A 20,168-nucleotide genomic window follows, 5' to 3' on the forward strand; every position below is an offset into this window, starting at 1 on the left:
ATCATAAAATGGTATATTTTATTTCATTATTTCTAATGGCTTTTCTTTGACGCCGTAGCGGCGCTGTCAGCGCAAGACGCTATCCGCAAACGTAGGACCCTACTCTAAAACGCTTCACTCCTGCATGCCCCAACGATAACACCCACAAAGCTCTTTGGGGCCCCAAACTATTGGGGCCCCTATTCTAAAACTCTCTAATAGCGAGTTTTAGAATAGGGGCCCCAATATTTTGGGGCCCCAAAGAGCTTTGCGGGTCTTAGCGTTGGGGCACGCAGGAGTGAAGAGTTTTAGATTATGGCTTTGCGTTTGCAGATAGCGTCTTGCGCTGACAGCGCCACTACGGCGTCTAAGAAAAACGATTAAAAATAATTAAATAAAATATACCATCTTATGATATGAACAGTAATTTTGACTTGCGTGTATTCGCGTTTAATTACAATTTAGAGGTTATTCTTCAAGCAGCAAACAATTAGTTGTGCTTAGTTTGGAGCAACAAAACCAACTTTACGTGCCTTCACCAGCCAAGCTTAGCCATGTTAGGCCTACGAGCCATAAAATCCACACTCGAATTCGGAATCAGCGGTGTCTAATGAATCAATCTTCATAACACACACTAGTTGAGAGAAAGCGATAACTGCAGTCACTTCTCCTAGCTTGCGAACTTCACGCATTACCGCGAATCGAACCCAGTTTGGTGCTAGGTTAGAGCCGTCGCTTCGATGGGTGCCGCCATGTTTGTTGACGCAAAGCTTTTTGCGTCTCGCGCATGCGCAGTGGCTTCGACGCTATTTCTTTGGGGCCCCAAAACGTTTGGGGCCCCTATTCTAAAACTCTCTAATATCTCAGTGTTGGGTTTCACTGCTTTAAAGAGTTTATTTTGTTTGGTTGAGGGACACCTGCATCTCGGCGTCAGCCAACACTTTGCTTTTTTGAGCTCAAGCTCCTTCAAAGAGGCGGCGGCACGCTTCCTTTCTTGCTCATTCCTCAGTGCGTTGGTCCTTTCAGTTCTCATCCTCCTTCCGCCATGCTTGCGCCCCATGTATCATTTGAAGCATCTTCTTGGTCAATTGTACAGTCAACGTCTGATTTTTTTTACTCCCTATCGGCTGCGAAAACATCCGAAAAATCGGGCAGTCCGAAAAAAATGAATGCATGTCTTTAACTGCCCTTCACTCTTTTGTTATCACGCATATTAAAATTGATCACAGGGGACTGATACTTTAGATTGCCGATTTCGACATGTTGGAGCCGTTTCATATCCACTTAAGGGGCGACGCGGCTTTCGCATCGCGAAAAATTGCCAAAACATCGATTTTTTGAAAATCACATTTTCAGTTTCTATAACCCTTTTTCTACCTGATACCCAAATATTATCGCTGTAAACCGCTTAGAAGTGCTCTAAAAAATTCGTTTTATCAGCCCAGCTGGCGAAAAATCTCGCTGAAATCAAGAACAGCGTTTTTCAAGCCACAATATCTTCGGAACGGCGCGACCGAGCGTCGCCATCTTGGTCTCGTTGGAAAGCGCATTTCTTCGTCTTTAAATTTGCCGCTTCAGCGATCTCCTCCATACAGAAACACGCGCACAAAAAGCAAATGATTGAAGGTCGTGCCGGAGTCTGCGATTAGCCGCACCCGCCACGTGACTCCAGCGCGGTTCGCCATTGGTCCGGCGCTCGCGTCGTCTGCTCGGCTCTTTGCACCTCGCGAGTCTGGACGTCTCCGCTCGCCGTAATCTCGACGCGTCAAAACGGGCGCTACGCGGACACCGAAGTAGCGTGGCCGATCCCTAGGCTTGTGGACGTTTCAGACTCGCGGCTAAGCATTCCGAGCATCGGCAACGCGGACTTCGTGACCAAGATTCACGCGCGGAATCCTCGGACATGCGGCTAAGCCTTTCAGCACTCGGTGTTTCAGAATTCGTGACGAAGCACATCGCGCACGCAATCCTCGGACACGCGGCTAAACATTTCGCGCATAGGGAGTCTCCGACTCGGCGATCATGCCCATCGCGCGCCGACTTATCGGACCCTCACCTACGCATTTTGAGCATAGGCGCCTCAGACTGCGCAAATGAGCGTATCGAGTGTCGACTCCACGAGCCCGCGACTAGGCATTTCGCGCGTCGGCGCCTCGAACTGCGCGACTAACATCGCGCGTCGGCTCCTTGTATCTGCGGCTAGGCAGTTCGCACATCGGCACTTCGGACCCGCAACCAAGCATATTGCGCGTTCACTCTATTATCATATTGTCACGATAGCTCGTAACAATATTGCCACGACCTCGACACAGCTGACAGCCACTCGGTGCGATTCGGTGCCACATGCTAGGCATGTTGGGTGGCTCCCAGAAGAAGAGAACGACGAAGGTGCCAGGACAGCGATATATAAAGAGATCTATAGCGTCGACCGAAGTCTCTTGTGGCTTTGTCTGTGACAAACTGGTGGAGGTGCTGGGTACGTGTCTATGTAATCTGACCCCCAGGAATTGGAAGCGGACAACCTACGCAAAAGCCGACGGCTTCAAAGACTGCCTCCGGAATACGGCCCGCAAGATCTGCCAAGGATGTCCACCACAACCGCAAGCCAGACACAGGAGACATACGGTACGGGACAGCCTCCTGCGTCGCTGGTTCTCCACACCCCACGCTGGCAGCGGCCGTTCCATGGTGAGCCTTTTGAGGACGTGGAAGACTGGCTCGACAACTTCGATCATGTGGCTGACGTCAATTATTGGGACGAGGAAAAAAAGTTAAGGAACGTGTTCTTCGCCCTAGAGGACTCTGCCCGAACATGGTTCGCTAACCACGAGCCATCCATCACCACCTGGTAAGAATTTCAACGGCAGATACGCGATATGTACAGCAGCTCCGCAAGAAAAGAGCGAACAGAGCAAGCCCTTCAGAATAGGGTTCAAAGGCCAAACGAAAGCGTAGCCATGTTCGTAGACGACATGTCGCGGCTTTTCAAGCGTGCTTACCCTGGCATGACAGAAGCGAAGAAAGTACGCCTGCTGATGCGTGCAGTGAAAGAACAGCTGTTTGCTGAACTGATGCGAAGGCCTCCAGCTACAGTAGCTGAGTTCGTCAGTGAGGCGACAACAATGGAGAGAGCCCTTCAGCAACGCTCCTCGGTCTACGATCGCCAAGTCAGCCTGGGATCAGCATCTTCTCTCTCATTGTCCTATGACACCGATGCGCTTCGAGAGCTTGTACGTGTCGTGCGTGAGGAGCTCGATCGACTACAGGGAGTGCGATTTCAACCGACCGTAACATCCCTCACAGATATCGTCCGCGAAGATGTCCGCCAGGCGCCACAGCCATTCGTGCAAACCAGACCTGAAGCCACCCCCGTCCTGACTTATGCGCAAGCAGTGAGGCTACCTGCGCAACCCGGGAACCATCGTAACCCGCCTTTTTCTGAAGAACCGCTGTGCCACCTCCAGGGCCAAGCTTCACGTACAAATATGTACGGGTCCACGAGCCCCCGAATCAATACGCGAAAGTCAGACGTGTGGCGCACACCTGACTATCAGCCACTCTGCTTCCACCGAGGCGAAGCGGGCCACTTGTACCGTGCCTGCTACTACCAAAGAATAGGACTCCAGGGCTATCACCCTGGCGCTCGTCGACCACGTGAGGGAGAGCGCCCGAGAGAAATCCAGCAATATCTGGCCAGTCAACCTTCGTCCCCGTACGCGCAGTTCCCACCGGTTGAACAGTCCCTGCCAACGACCCGATCTCCGTCTCCCCAGAGGCGCCAATCACGATTACCACCTCCTCGACGATCGGTGTCACCTAGCCGCTACACTACGTTCTCCGCTTCCGTGGGCAACCGACCCACGAGCCCAAATCGGGGAAACTAAGAACAGCGACCTCCGGGGGTGGGGCCGCTGTCCAACGCACTTCGAAAGATCCTCTGCTGCGACACCCCGACGACGACGACAACGATGACTGCGTACCTTCGACACCTTCCTTCGAAAACCGTGAACCTGTTTCAGCCGACATACTCGTTTCTGTAGATAACCACCCGGTAACCGCTCTTGTCGATACTGGTGCAGATTATTCTGTCATGAGCGGACAACTGGTTACTGCACTTCGCAAGGTGACGACACCGTGGCCAGGACCTAAGCTCCGTACAGCCGGCGGTCATGTTCTCACGCCGATCGGCAAATGCACTGCGAGGGTACAAATTTGTGAGGTCACATTTGTCGGTTCATTTATTATACTGGCAGAGTGCTCTAGGCAGCTCATACTCGGCATGGACTTTCTTCGGGAGTACGGCGCAATCATAAACCTTCGCGAGTTGCTTGTTACTTTTTCCAGCGAACACGCAACTCATTCAAACGACTACCACCCACAGTCCATGGTGTTACGCGTTTCGGGTGACTGTGCTACTTTACCACCCCGGAGTACTGCGTTGATCACCGTAGAAACAGACGATGATCCTCCCCATCTCGGAATCGCTGAAGGCAATCTGTCAGTCTTGTTGTCTCGACAGGTTTGCGTAGCCCGCAACATCTTGCAGCTGTCGTCGCGGACTGCTCAGATTTTAGTGACCAATTTCAGTCGTGAATACCAGCACAATACCCCACGAACTGCCATCGCCTATTTGGAGCCAGTCAGTGACTTTCCCGCTTGTTTAACTGTAGGACACAATGATGGAGATTCTAACTGTGAGGTACCAGCCAACAGCAATATTGATGTGAATTCTAGATTATCAGGTGAACAACAGGCTAGTATTCGAAGCCTTTTACAGTCTTTGGCGGACTGTTTCACTTCAACATCGAAGGTCAACCAAACGCCTATTGCGAAACACAGAATTTTTATTACAAATCCCAATGAAAGACCCGTGCGCCAACGTGCCTACCGTGTTTCTCGTAAAGAGCAAGACGCCATCCGAAATCAAGTCCAACAAATGCTTACAGACGATATCATACAGCTCACCAACAACACAACAACGCCGACCGATACAATCTTCGTCACCGTGACGTCACTTATCAACCCGGTGACAAAGTATGGGTGTCGACACCGATCCGCCAGCGTGGTCGGTCGGAGAAACTTTTGCGCCGCTACTTTGGACCTTATAGGATCGTTCAACGACTCGGCGACGTCACATACGAAGTGATTCCTGAAGGAGAAGGCACCACTCGCTGTCCCCGACGCCCACGCCTGTACGATGTCGTTCACGTCTCTAGATTGAAGTTATACCACTCCCGCTGAACACAAAGTTCCACACCTCTCTCACCATCTACGTCTCTCTTAACAGTATCCCCGTGGCAATCTCCAGTGCATCAATGTTCCGCATCGAGACGATGCTTCTAGGGAGGGGGTTAATGCCACGACCTCGACACAGCTGACCGCCACTCGGTGCGATTCGGTGCCACATGCTAGGCATGTTGGGTGGCTTCCAGAAGAAGAGAACGACGAAGGTGCCAGGACAGCGATATATAAAGAGATATATAGCGTCGACCGAAGTCTCTTGTGGCTTTGTCTGTGACGATATCTATCATACCACCCCTTCACAAGGAGAACCTCATCATGAGCTCTGTTCACTAGGCCCCTTGGGCTGGCACACACACCTGGCAGCGGAAGTGATCGAGGCATCATACAAAAGCAAAATTCTGGAAAGCACCTAGCAGCTGCATATCTATCACTAGCTCTCTGATCTTAAGTTCTACAGCCATTGTCAAGTAAGGATGACTTGGGAGGCTGCTGACACTAAGAGCCTTCATTCAGTAACATAGTCAATTCTACCAAAAAAAAAAAGCCTCACTGATTGTACTGGAGATTGCTATCAATCGGGCAGCCTGCGGGTACAGGCTGCCTGAATGTACACTGAAACTATATTCATGCCCACACAGAGTTCTGCACGTCACTTGGTTTGAAACTTAGGCACCATGCTCTTTGTAGAGCAACAGCAGCAAAGAATGCCCTATAAAAAAAGGGGGGGGGGAGCACACCAGACCAGAGACCACATGTACAAGAAGCATGTACGTTGGTTTTGTCTTTGTGGTCTGGGCTTGGATCACGGCTTGTCGGGGGCGTCGTGTACATGAACGAAGAAGCACCTCAACCAGATGTCACGTGGTAGTGACGGTGAAGAAAGAAAAACTGACTGGTGGAACTAATGTTTTATTGGGCGAACCTGTGCCCTCAAAAGCAAGTTACACTCAAAGCACAAGAACAGTGGCGAACATAGTCCGCAATATCGTCGAAAATCTGATCAGCGGGTCAAGCGCGTCGGCTTTTATACATCAGTCATCGAAGGTTCCAGAATAATCGCTGATGCCTGCGTGTCCATATGGCGTGTCTTCCACAATGTTCCGCACCCGCCGTGGTTGCTGGGCTGCTGAGCACGAGGTCGCGGGAACGAATCCCGGCCACGGCGGCCGCATTTCGATGGGGGCAAAATGCGAAAACACCCGTATACTTAGATTTAAGTGGACGTTAAAGAACCCCAGGTGGTCGAAATCTCCGGAGTCCTCCACTACGGCGTGCCTCCTAATCAGAAAGTGGTTTTGGCACGTAAAACCCCATAATTTTTTTAACAAAACCCAAAGACTACAAATTTGGTGTCTTTTAGAGAACTGAAGAGAAGGTGAAACTTTGAGAGCCGTTTTCTCAAAACTGTGTTTCTGCCTTTCTGCTCAGTTTCTGGAGCTGATTTCTTTTTTACCGTTTAACATATTTTGACTCCGTGTTTTTTATTTTTTTTTCACGTTCCTTGGGCTACAGTGCAGGTCGTGACATTCTCGCTTTCTTATGTTGACCCTTTGTAAGTTTACGATATGGCTATTCGTCTACTGTACCCTGAAAGTGTGCTTGATGTGAAGGTAACATAAAATATAGCACTCCAAAAAATTTGTGTTGCGAAAAAAATAATGCAAGAATGTCACGACCTTCAGCACGCATTTAGCTATGCAGTGAATACTTAACAAGCCTTCTATCACGTTTTTTTAAGTTCCCCAGGCTCTCCAGAAAGTAAGAGGGAGAAAAATTCTGCTGAATAAAATTGAATAAAATGTTCTCAAGATATCGCTCTGAAACTTTTATGGAAGCATCGGGGAGACATTGTAAACATCTGTGCCGATTTTCATCAAAATCCATAAAGAAATAAGGAAGTAGATTTTCAAAGCCACGTCCCCTCTTAATGTCATCCAGAAAGGCACTGAAATTTCCGAACCAGTTAAAATTTTCGCTCTACAGTGATGTAATTGTTGATGGACCTTTTTGAGAAAGAATGCGCGTATGTTGTAGTGAAAAGAGGCGTGGCCGTCACCTTCTGCCGCACTTGAGAAAAAATGATGTCACTCATGAATACACTACACTAGCATCAAAATTTTGCAATCAAATGACTCCCAGTAAGTCAAGAATTGAATTATATCGCCGGCTTTGCCGTCCGACAACGCTGAGCGGTGAAAATTAACCAAAAATGATGCCAGCTGTTTACTAGTGAGCTTTGGTTTGGAGTCCGAGTCGTTTTATTCCACCAAAGTGTATTTCTGAAGGTCTACCGCATGTCTAGCATGTGGACCTGGCATTTTCAACCAGTTTCCAAGAGTATTGGTCTCGCTTCTCTCGTAAAATCCAGGCAAGGGGCGCTGCCGGTGTCGCTGTGCAGTTATTGAAAGTGGCTCCCATGGCATCATCCCGTGCGGCTGCGTTGTGCTCGAAACTATATGCTGCACCCGCACTTCAATTTAGTAATGAGGACTCGAGTTATGATTCTGAAGATTGCCACAGGCACATCCGAAAAAGCTCTCAAGGCCTGCCAGTACACTTATTAGGCATATCGGTGCTCGTATTATGACAGGATACGGGGGTGCATGCCTGTATAATTAAGGAATACATACTGTGTCCCGTGACAATTTCCTCTTTCCACACTTGTTATGCTTCACCGCGTAACATTTCTGTACTGAGGCGAAGCTAACTTTCGAAGACTGGCACTGCGCAGCGCGCTGTGCTTTGCGAGCGTCGAAGCCAATCGCGAGGATTACTGTTATATTCAGTTTCGTTATTCATTTCAGTTCTTTATTCCCCAGGGGACGCTTCTGTTCTTCATTATATATATGGTTGCATACGTTGAATAAACGGCTTGTTTACATCAGGACGGCTGGAGTCTGACTTCCACCTTCGGTCAATACCACATTGGCGACGAGGATGTCGTGAACGTACCCCCAGCCCTGCTGCGCCGTCCGTATCAGCCCACCATGAGCTTTACCGGGCTTGCTCCGCCACCGTTTTTCCTTCCGACGCCCGGCCGTCCGTCATTGCCATGGGAGCAGATGTTTAACGTGTACTTGCTGGCATCCGGAGCCACCGCATTCAAGCCGGAACAACGCAATTGGGCTATTATTTTGCACTGTTTGGGGGCGAAGGGCCAGCGCATTTATCAGACGCTACATGCAGGGACCAGCGCCGCAGAACCGGCAGCGCCAAGTGCCGCAGCACTCGCCGATGACAAGTCTGTCGTGGCCCCTCCTGACGAATACGACTCTGCACTCGCCGCATTACGGCACCAGTTTTCTACGTCGCGCAACGTTATCATCGAGCGTCATTGCTTTCACCGCCGCAGCCAACACACAGGCGAGTCCGTTCACGACTTTGTTGCCGCTCTACGGGAGCTAGCGTCACACTGTTCGTTTGCCTCGCAAGATGATGCTCTGCGGGATTAATTCGTTGCCGGCGTAGCTTCCACTCGCGTACGTGAGCGGTTACTGCTCGAGGGTTCCACACTTTCATTCGAGAATTCAGTTCGAATTGCACTTCAGTTTGAGCAGGCGGCTGAAGAGCTAAAGGAGCTTTCTGCTTCGGTCGAAGCAATTTCATTGCGGCAGCGTCGTAAACCATCCTCGCATTCTTCGAAAAAAAGGAATTCACAACCGGCAGCCACCTTTGAGCAGAACTTAACGAGGAGCGCGGGCGGCTCACGTGCGCCGCAGCGGAACCGACAACAGAGTAGCCGCTCCGGTTCGCCACATTGTTTCCGATGCGGCTCGCGGGACCACATCGCGTCAGCGCCGCAGTGCCCAGCGCATGGCAAGACTTGTTCGTTTTGCGGTCGCAAGGGCCACTTTCAAAGGGTATGCAACCGCAAGCTAACCCAAATGCAAGGCCGAGAAGTTGAATTTCATGAAGATGTTTCGTCATCTAGCAGTGCTGAGGAAGTTTTGGCTGTGCAACGTTCCGCGCGTAGCGGAATTCATATTCAAGTGCAAGTCGCGAATGTCAATTTGAAATTCCTTGCTGATTCAGGGTCGTCTGTTTAAATCTTGTCGGAGCAAGAATTCAGTCGATATTTTGAGAGCGTTCCGCTCCTGCCTGCTCCGCATGTTACTCTGTTTGACTACTCGCAATGGCCGATTCCCGTACTAGGTTGTTTCCAGGTAGACGTTGGCTTTAAAGGCCGCACAGCGTCGCTACGTTTTTATGTTGTTCACCGAGGAACTTGTCTGATCGGTCTTGACGGCATTAAAGCCTTGGATCTTCGCATTGAGGGTTCTGGTCTCAAGTGCTTATACATGTCCGTTGCTCCACTGCCGACTGTCGTTGACCCACTATCCTGTTCCATTTCCACACCATCAAGCACGCAGCCCCGTAACATAGCTCTTCCGCCAGCCTTAGCACATGAGTTCAGTTCACTTTTCAGTCACGAGTTGGGTCTTGCTAAGGGGTTCACGCATCGCATCAAGACACGGCAAGGCGTGCAGCCTGCAACTTCGAAGCTTCGCCTTCTGCCATATTCTCTCCGGTTACCAGTATCAAATGAGCTTCAGAGGTTGCTGAGCCTTGACATCATCGAGCGCGTCGATGCTTCTGAATGGGTGTCCCCCATTGTTGCTGTTAACAAGAAAGATGGTAGCATCAGGATATGTGTAGACCTTCGAGAGCCGAACAAAGCTATTGTTCCGGACAGTTTCCCGTTGCCCCACACAGAGGAGCTGCTTCACGCTTTGGTAGGCGCGACACACTTCTCAAAACTTGACTTCGCTTCCGCTTACCATCAGATTCTCTTGCACCCTGACAGCAGAGATCTGACAGCTTTCATCACTCATGACGGAATTTTCCGTTTTAAAAGAGTTTGCTTTGGGTTGGTTTCTGCCCCAGCGGCACTTCAGAAGATGATGGCGACAATCCTTGACAGCTGCCCTGGCGTGTTGTTCCACATTGGTGATGTCATCATTTTTGGCAAGACCACAGAAGAACACCTTTCAAACTTGAAGACCGTACTGCAAAAGATCAAGAACGCAGGTCTGAAACTGAACAACAAATGCCTCTTCGATGTTCCAGAACTTGCGTTTTTAGGGCACAAGGTCACCGCACATGGTATCTCGCCACTTTCAGAGAAGGTAGACTCCATAGTTAACACACCAGTGCCAACTGATGTTGCCACCCTTCGTTCGTTCCTGGGTCTCGTAGAATACTACTCAGAGTTTGTTCCACACTTGGCACAAGTGGTTGAGCCTAAGAGAGTCCTACTTCGCAAAAATGAGCCATTCATCTGGTCTGCCAAAGCAGACAGCAGTTTCAGGAGGGTCAAAGAAATGCTTTCGTCGAGTACAGTCCTCCAGATGTTCGATCCATCAGTTCCAGTTATTGTGTCGACCGACGCGTCTGACTGTAGGTTGGGAGCAGTCCTGCAGCAACAAAGTGGCCACGAGCTCCCCACAGTCGCTTTCGCATCTCGTACACTGTCGCCTGTAGAGAGAAAATATTCAGTCGGTGAATGAGAAGCTCTTGTGTGCATTTGGGCGTGTGAGCGATGGCGCACGTACCTGTGGGGTCACCATTTCACAATTTGAACAGACCACCAGGCACTGGTATCCTTGCTGTCGTCACAAGGACATGGAAGACGCCCACTCCGAATCGCATGCTGGAGTGCACGACTGTTTTGCTACAATTTCACTGTTGAATACCACAAGGGGTCCACAAACCTTGTAGCAGATGCACTTTCTCGGCTACCAGCACCTACCTCGGAGGCAGAGATTGCTAAGGAGGAAGAAATTGTTTCGTTCAGTGAACCAGCCTGCGTGACAAAGAAGTTCAGGCAGGCCGCCCTCGACAACAGTTGCCTGGAAACCGTCAAGTCATTCGTCCTGAATTCCTGGCCACCTAAGAAGTCCATACCAGAAGAGGCGAAACCATTCTACCCCATGCGGGAACAACTTTCTGTTGTCGATAACCTGCTACTGCGTGGAGAACGCCTCGTTGTTCCATCCTCCCTCACGGCTCAGATCATCGGCATCGCATACAAGACACATCCGGGTATCACGCGCACGAAGGCGCGCCTGCGTGAGCGGTTCTGGTGGCCAAGAATGGATAAGCAAGTGGAAACGGCAGTAAAAAACTGCCATATCTGCCTGGAAGCAGATAAGTCTGCCAAAACATCACCAGCACCATTGCAACCTGTTGAATGGCCTGAGCAACCGTGGCAAAAGCTTGGCCTAGACATTGTTGGTCCTTTGAAGCATGCAGCACACAACAGCAGATTTGCTGTAACGCTTGTTGACTACCATTCTAAATGGCCAGAGGTATATTTTTGCAGCGAAGTGTCCACGAGCACCCTGAAAGACTTTTTAACAAGTGTTTTTGCCCGTGAAGGCTACCCAGAAGAGATAGTTTGTGACAATGGACCTCAGTTCACTTCGCATGAATTCATCACTTTCCTGCAAAACAGAGGCATCAGTCTTTCACATTCCTCGGTATATTACCCCCACACCAATGGGCAAATAGAACGTTTCAATCGCACATTGAAAAACTTCATTCAAGTATCACTCCTCGAAAGACTACCACTCCGGCAAGCTGTCACAGAATACCTTGCCATTTACCGCTGTACTCTGCACGGCACCACCAGTGTCGTCCCAGCAGTCCTGCTGCATAGTAGAATGCCCCAAACCAGGCTGGATGTCGTGGGTTTTTCAACACCAGCATTTGCGGAAGACCCAGCCAAGGAGTTGGCCCGACTTCGCCAAAGGGTTCAATGTCAACAGCAGAGCAGCAAGCACTACACGGACAAAAGGAGAGCCGCCAAGAAGACGAAGATAGCCGTAGGCGTTTTTGTCTGCATCAAAAAAACTGTCCGTTCATTTCAAGGGAGACTGCGCCTTTTCTTCACCAACTGAGGTGATCAAGAGGAGGGGACCAGCCTCTTTCTGACTTGGAGACGGCCGTACGTGGAATGCCTCCACGCTTTCCAGGGTTCCGGAGAGGGGCACCTGGGAACCAGGCCAACCTGCCACGCCGCAGCCGAGGTCTCCTGATGTGCAGCAGCCTACCGTGCTACAGCCGCCTCCTCCCAGGACGCAGGCGCGGTCTCCTGGCATACCGCAGCAGCAGTCTACGAGCCCGTCACCAGTGGGACGTCCAAAGCGGCCGACCCGAGAGCGCCGGCCACCGGCCTGGTTCCAAGACTATCAGACCAACTAGTTGGCGGTCTGACATTGTGTACACAGTTTGTAAATATGTGTAAATAAGTACAGTGTGCATGCCTTGATGTTTTTCTTACTAATACTTACAACTAATCACTAAAAATAAGGGAGGGAGTATGTTATATTCAGTTTCGTTAATTATTTCAGTTCTTTATTCCCCAGGGGGCGTTTCTGTTCTTCATTATATATATGGTTGCATACGTTGAATAAACAGCTTTTTTACATTGGGACTGCTGGAGTCTGACTTCCACCTTCAGTCTATACCACAATTACAAAGGCAGAGTCAGTGCCAGTGCTGACAGCGGCGAATTCTTTCAATGAAAAACACGGCACCGCACGGCAAGAAGCTAGCGAACATAGAAGCAGCTAGGATTAAGGTTGCACGGTGGTGGCTACGGCTGCCAGTGGATCTGCGTGCGAGAGCACCGGTTCGAGGCGGCGAAATAATTAAAATGGCGGGGGCGGTGGCTTATTAATGCCATTTCAGAACTGCAGTCAGGGCAACATACATTGACTCTATGGAGTACGTGGTGGTGCTGCAAAGCCATGCGAATTATTGGGCATGTTCGAAAAATCGGGCGTTAAATACTTTAGCAATACCTTGTGCCGATGACACGACGTCAATGACGATTCGTTGCAATTCCTCTGTTACTGGGGCCAGCATTAACACGACTTTCGTTCCCTTTAAAACAAAATTACAGCTAATTTTCCCTAGAAGAAGCACAAATTCCTTGAGTTTTCCCTGAGTTATTTCCAGAATATTCAAATTCCCTGAGAATTCCCGGTTGGTAGACACCCTGCATTTTGGAGACTACGTCGTTCAATGTAACACTTGGCACAGTTAATTGCCTGGCTTGTTAAGAAAAAAACATGTGAAGTTACCTTCGTTTATGGGGATGCAAATTGTTGCCAAGATAGCGCTAGCATAAGCTTGTCACCGCCTGCCAGCAGCTGCAGTAACTAGCCGTTCAGTAATGGTTGACACATGTTGCCCACTCCTCTGAAACATGCGGCAACCCTCCTGGAACGGCTACTTTCTGCAGCTGCCTTCAGGCGGTGACACAAGTCGACATCGAGGCTTGGCATATCAATATAATAGCGGAAGTGTGTGGGTTAGCCAGCCCTCGATTATCTTGCATAAAGATGAAATAACATGCCTAAACGTGTAGACCCACACGTGTCCCTGATTGTTGGTTGGCGCAGCCATTCCTGAGGATGTGCAGATAAGTTACGTGTCATCCTTCTTTACTGCCACTGTGCGACCTTTCAGTTGACACAGTCTAAACCCACAATAAAGAAATCCCGAGGCAACGAAATATTTTTGAATCCCCAACAACCACTCGGCATTTAATTTGTCACAACAACGAAACATTTTAGATAGCATTCCTGCATTAATGAAATTTTCTGAAACAGCAGTCCGCATATAATGTACTCACTTAAGAGGAAGCTTTAGCTCGGGCCCAACTCTGACGCGGCCAATTCAAATACATGTAAAATGCAAAAACATTTTTCTGAGATAACCCCTGGACCAATTTTAATGAAGTTTGTTGCATTTGAGAGAGAACGCTAAATTCTAGTGACTGCTGGATGCGGAGTTTCGATTTAGGGCCTGAATTTTGTTAAAAAGATTTCCCAATATTCGACAGTTTGAAAAAAATAGAAGCACGAAGTTTACAAATTCATGGCTCTGCATCAAAGACAGATATCACGGTTCTGAAAACGGCATCCATTAGATCATTCAAAGCGGACAAATTCGATATGTCATTTTACATCTTACGTGAATTTGTTACGTTGGTTACAAGGGTTCTGCAAAAGCTGTATTTCTATAATACTAAATTTTTTTTAAATTCATGTGTAACATATCAATTTTGTCCGCTTTAGACGTACTATTAGATGCAATTCAAAGAATTGTATTATCTTTTTTCGTTGTTGAGTTACAGAGTTGTAAACTTGATAATTTCGTTTTTTGAAAATTTTCTATTTTTGCCGATTTTCAATAAAAGATTGATGACCTAACTAAAAAATTCGAAACCAACAGTCACTAGATTTTAAGCTTTTCTTTTAAATGCAACAAACCTCATCAAATTTGGTGCAGTGGTTGCCGAGAAAAACGAATTCTCCTTTTACATGTATTTAGATAGGAGCACTCGAGCTAAAGCTTCCTCTTAAGGGGTGGAGTGGGTATTCTGACTGATTAACCCTTTAAGGGTCAATGCTGTATATTACGGCGCCGTCTGTATATTTAAAAAGCGCGCTTATTTGCTAACTTTTTCTTTTCTGGCATGTGCTGCCACTATGTGGGAATGCAGGGAATTTCTTTCTCACACCTCTCTCTCTCTCTCGGTTTTCGTTGCATGCTTTGTTTTAGAGCTAGTTTGTTCCGGCGCGTCTATATACTACCGCTCGCACATTGGCGCGCAGCACGCGGGCGGGCGGCAGTTTGCGTTTTGTTATGCGGGCGGTTTCGGCTTCTTTCACTTGCAAAACTGATGGCTATCTCGTTACTAATCACTCAAAGGGCTACCGCCTGTTTCTCGCTCGTTTAGTGCTCACAAGTGTGCGCATAGGATGCGTTTCCGTTGCGTGTTCTTTTTTTTTGGAGACGCGCGAAAACTAATCGCCTCTGGTTGGTGATAAGATGAAGTTTAGCAGAAGTTTGTCACACGTTTCGCTTTTTTGATAGGCACACAACCACACAGTTATGCGCCCACCTAGGCCGTTCGATCACACTGCGTATGTAAATTATTAGTGTAAGAGCAGAAACATTTGAGAGTTGCGAAATATTCTCGTGTGCGCATTTTCTAAGCCTTGAATATGTGTATAACAATCCATCAAATTTTTTATTCTTGCAAGTTTATTTCCTTTTTTTATTGTTGGTATTTATGAATAAACAGTACATATATACCAACACAAAATATTTTTCTTCTCACTTTATGGTCACCCTAGAAAAATTGCGGTAATTTTTTTTTTTTTTCGTAATAAGTCCCTCAGAAGAATTGGAATCTGCAATATAAAAATCGACCTTGGGCGGTCACACATGGCAAAAAGAATCAGCCCTTAAATGGTAAAGATCTCCTTTACCAAATTTAATGAAACTGCACAGCCTTGTTCAGTTTTATATGCTGATTCCAAATATGCAGTTAGTGTTAAAATATGCCAATTAGTCCCAAAATTAACTAAAAATAAATTAGGATTGTTTCCGGGAACTATGGAGCAGAAACTACTTATCAAAATCTTGCTTTAGGCACAGCTAAATACTAGGATACATAAGCTTCACTGTGGTAACAATACTTTTTTGGTATGACAACTATTAACAATTACACAGCACATCAGAGCTTTCTGCTCAAAATGGGTTCGATGTGGTTGTTTGATGTATGGACAATAAAAAAATATCAAAACTGTAAGAAAACTCTGCTCCTACTACTGTGTGCATTATTCATGTAGCTCAGTATTGCAACAAGAATTACAATAATAGGTGACCCAATTACTGAGAAATCACTCCCAGAAGATTGCAAAGATTCAAAAATTCAGGTTTTTAAGAAAATGCATAAAAACAAGGCTCATTTTTATTCAAATATAACAAAAAGTATGGAGATATTCACCTAGATAAATGGTCAGCAGTCACCAGGAATGTAGGCTGTCTGCCTACAGCTACCCGAATGGCACTTTTTGAATTTTGAAGGCTTGTTTCAGATTTTCTGCAGATGCACGCTTGTGGGATGATGCTGCTGCTCGCCGGTTGTCTTTCTCGGCCATTCTCTAGCCATTTGGTAGCCCCGGGTTCAAATGAAGCTTCTGGAGTATGGCAGATGAAGCTTTCTCATTGCCTGAATTAAATTTCATCACTGCCTCAGCTACAGCAGCTTCAACAGCAAAAAGCAAGGCATGCTGTTGCTTTGGTGCCAATGCCCAATTTAACAACATACCACCATCGGTATGTCTTTGGTCGCTCTCGCCAGGTCTGTCGCATCCTGCATCGCAGCCGTTGCTTGAAACCGCCGCTGGTATGTCGTTGAACTTTGGTCGCTCTCGGCAGGTCTGTCACATTCTGCGTCACAGCCGTCGCTTGAAACCGCTGTTGGTCGTCGCTGTGTTTCTCAGCCAGTAAGAGCACTTTTCGAAGTTGTAGTGCACTCGCTTTCTTTTCTTGCCAAACTTGTTTAAGTGGCGAACTTCCGATAATCCGACATTGCTACACTCTAGTGCCTTGTAAAATGGTGTCGCGCTTCACTTTTCCAGTGCGCCCGCACACCGCAGCAGGAAACGCCAGCCACCTGAGCCAATCGCAGGACTCTATTTAGTCACGTGCACTGAATGGGCAAATGGGGTTGCACGCTGGGACTTCTTTTCGGGATGGCATTTCTACATGGCGAATAGGTGGACGAAGAAAAATGTGACAGGAAATCGAAAAAGAAAAATAGTTCTTTCCAACATGACCAAGATGGCCGCGACAGCCTACATCATTCAGCATAAAAATGCCCTTTTCTTATGGTTCTTTCTGTCAAAATATAGCTCTCGTGGTGAGTGAGTGAGTGTCAACTTTATTATTAGAAGGGGTAAGAGATAAGGGAGGCTAAGCCACGTAGGCTTCCAGGTTGTGCTTCACGATGGCGTCTTCAGCTCGTGCCAGGACCCGTGTTTGGATGTCTTGGTCGGGGGTGGAGAGAAGGGCCTCCCATTGTTCGTCGGTGGAGGGTGGCGAGACGAGGTCAGTGGGCGGGGGGGTCTTCCGGGCAGCCCCAGAGGATGTGGTTCAAGGAGGCAACGTCGCCGCACAGGCAGCAGCGTGGATCAATAACACCAGGGTGTATGTGCAAATACACTAGGGGGCACGGAAAGGTGTGGGTCTGGAGGCGATAGTGCTGGGTAATGTCGTGGTAGGTGACCAGGGGCTCCGGCACCGGGGCGTGCGACGCGGAGGGGCCCACCGCTCGGTCGATGAATCCTCGAGCGTGTTGGTGAGCCAACTCGTTGCTGGGGTGACCCGAGTGGGCGGGGACCCAGACCAGTTCAATGTGACACGGTTCGTCCTCCAGTAGGAGCGGGCGAAGGAGCCGTAAGGTGGTAGGTGAGACGAGACCTCGGGCGAAATTGGAGATGGCGTGCTTGGAGTCGGAGAGTATGACGCTGGCGTTGGTCGAGGTGGCGGCTAAATCGATGGCCGCCTTCTCAGCCTCGACGACGTAGGGCGTTCGAACGGTAGCGGCCGTGATTGTCGGCCCCGAGGATGCCGAGGAGGGCGAGACGGAGACGACTGCGAAGGCGTCCCCAGGCGAGGCATATCGGGCCGTATCCACGTAGGTGATGGCCGGGTGGTCGGCGTACTTGGCGTGAAGCATGGCCACACGGGCTTGGCTACGGGCGTCGTGGTGTCCCGCAAGCATATTCTTGGGTCGCTACCCGCATGCTCGCTCGTGTCCGAGCGAGCATGCGTGCGGTTTGCTGAACGGAAAGCGAGAGCTGGTCGATGGTGTGAGCATTATGGCGGTTTGACTGTACTATCAGCACGAGCACCCAGAGATGCAAGACGACGGGAACGGGAGTAGAATTGGCGTGAATCGTGATGGTGGGGGAGGCGTCTTGTGGCGACGCTGGTCAGGGAGCCGCATGAGAAGGACGGCCGATTTGGCCGCCGAGCAAGCGAGACCGGCCGCGTGCACGTGACTTGAGCAGGCTTGATGGAAAAGGCTGCCCGAAGAGCATGCGGTAGTGAGACCAGGTCTGGCAGGTGAGTAGAGGTGTCATGACCGATGGAAGAGAGGATGTAGCGACCGGTCGGCGAACGATGAAGGCGTTGCACCTGAGCGGTGTGGTGAGCTTCGATCAGTTCATCGAGCGTATTGTGGACTCCCAAGCGGAGGAGACGCGCCGTGGACGCGTTGTGGGGAAGGCTGAGAGCAGTCTTGTATGTCCGGCGGATGAGAACATCGACATTTTCGCGTTTTGATTTGAGAAGACGAGTATAAGGAAGGCCGTACGTGAGACGGGAAACGATGAAAGCATCGACTAGGTGGAGGAGATCGCGTTCGCGTATGCCCATGCACCGCGCTCGGACACGAGCGAGCATGCGCACGGTTTGCTGAACAGAAAGCGAGAGCTGGTCGATGGTGTGAGCATTATGGCGGTTTGACTGTACTATCAGCACGAGTACCCGGAGATGCGAGACGACGGGAACGGGAGTGGAATTGGCGTGAATCGTGATGGTGGGGGAGGCATCTTGTGGCGACGCTGGTCGGGGAGCCGCATGAGGAGGACGGCCGATTTGGCCGCCGAGCAAGCGAGACCGGCCGCGTGCACGTGACTTGTGACGACGTCAGTTGTGCGTTGCAACGTCTGCTCAATGTGCCCGTCGGAGCCAGACGTGACCCAAAGAGTTACGTCGTCCGCGTACAGGGTGTGTTTGAGGTCAGGGATACGGTCGAGCTTGTCGGGAAGTGAGCGAAGAGCGAGATTGAAAAGGAAAGGCGACAAGACGGCGCCCTGAGGGGTACCACGAGATCCAAGCGCATACGTGGGAGACGAGAGATCTCCCACAATGATTTCGGCCGTGCGGGCTGTGAGGAAGGAGCGAATGAAGTGGCAGGTGCGAGAGCCGGGGTTGATGGTGGCGAGTTCGGTAAGAAAAGCCAAATGGGAGACGTTGTCGAACGCCTTGTGAAGGTGGAGGCTAAGGAGAGCCTTAGTGTCCGAGAAGGTGGGCGGATCGAGAAGGTCGTGGTGGAGTTGCAAGAGGACGTCTTGTGTGGAGAGGTGGGGCGGAAACCAATCATGGTGTGGGTAAGGAGGTAGTGAGCATCTGTGTACGTTTGCAAGCGAGCTAGGACGATGTGCTCCATGAGCTTGCCGACGCACGAAGTGAGTGAGATGGGCCGGAGGTTCTCGACTGTGAGTTTCTTGCCCGGCTTCGGGATGAAAGCCATGCGAGCGTGTTTCCACGACTGGGGGAGGTTGCTGGAGCCCCAGCACTCATTCAGGAACGAAGTGAGGGCAACGACCGAAGGGGCGTCAAGATTTCGGAGAAGTTTGTTGGGAATGCGATCTGGACCGGGGGTGGAAGTGGTGCGGAGCTTGTGTAGCGCCGCGTAGACTTCAGCTTCCGTGATATCGGCGTCTAGTTCGGGTTTGGGGGCCCGGAGTAGGACGCGAGAGGGGGAGAGGAGGTGTCAGGGGGTGGCAGCTGGAGGTATTTGGCGGCCAGGTCTGCTATCAGCGACGGTGTGTCGCCGGGGTAGGCCCGGACAACGCGTTGTAATTGTTGCCGAGCAACTGACTTGGCGGAAGCAGGGTCTAGGAAGTGGTGGAGAAGATGCCAGGATTGCTTGCAGCCCAACTGACCGGAGATCCCTAAGCAAAGCTGCTCCCACTGTTGGTGGGCGAGTACAGTGGTGTGATGCTCGATCTCGCGATGGAGGTATACGATGTGGCGGTGCAGGCAACGGTTGTGACGTTGCTTTTGCCAACGGTTGGTGAGGCCCGTGCGAGCGGCTAACAGGTGGGCGAGGCGGGAGTCAATTGCCGGATGGTCCTCCATGGTGGGGATCGAGGCAGTGACCCCGTCGAGGTCCGCCAGTAGCTGGTTGGTCCACATCGAAAGGTCCTCGATGTTGGGGGTGGCAGAGTGCAGCCAGTGAGCTCGGAACGCATCCCAATCCATATAGCGGGTCGTGTGTGGGCGTGGCTTGCACGGGGGGGGGGGGGGGGGGGGTACGGGCTTGAATGGTGAGGACGTAGTGGTCGCTG

General features: G+C 50.0%; 1 protein-coding gene and 1 pseudogene across 8 annotated transcripts in view; one reads left to right on the plus strand and one right to left on the minus strand.

The window, feature by feature from the left end:
- The window catches only part of Vhl (von Hippel-Lindau protein), a 162,258-nt gene that overhangs the window by 40,108 nt on the left and 101,982 nt on the right, over window positions 1–20,168 (minus strand). The window lies entirely within an intron of this gene.
- Window positions 6,789–12,426, plus strand: LOC140215525 (uncharacterized; annotated as a pseudogene).

The sequence above is a fragment of the Dermacentor andersoni genome, chromosome 1, assembly GCF_023375885.2.
Source record: "Dermacentor andersoni chromosome 1, qqDerAnde1_hic_scaffold, whole genome shotgun sequence".
Taxonomy (NCBI): domain Eukaryota; kingdom Metazoa; phylum Arthropoda; class Arachnida; order Ixodida; family Ixodidae; genus Dermacentor; species Dermacentor andersoni.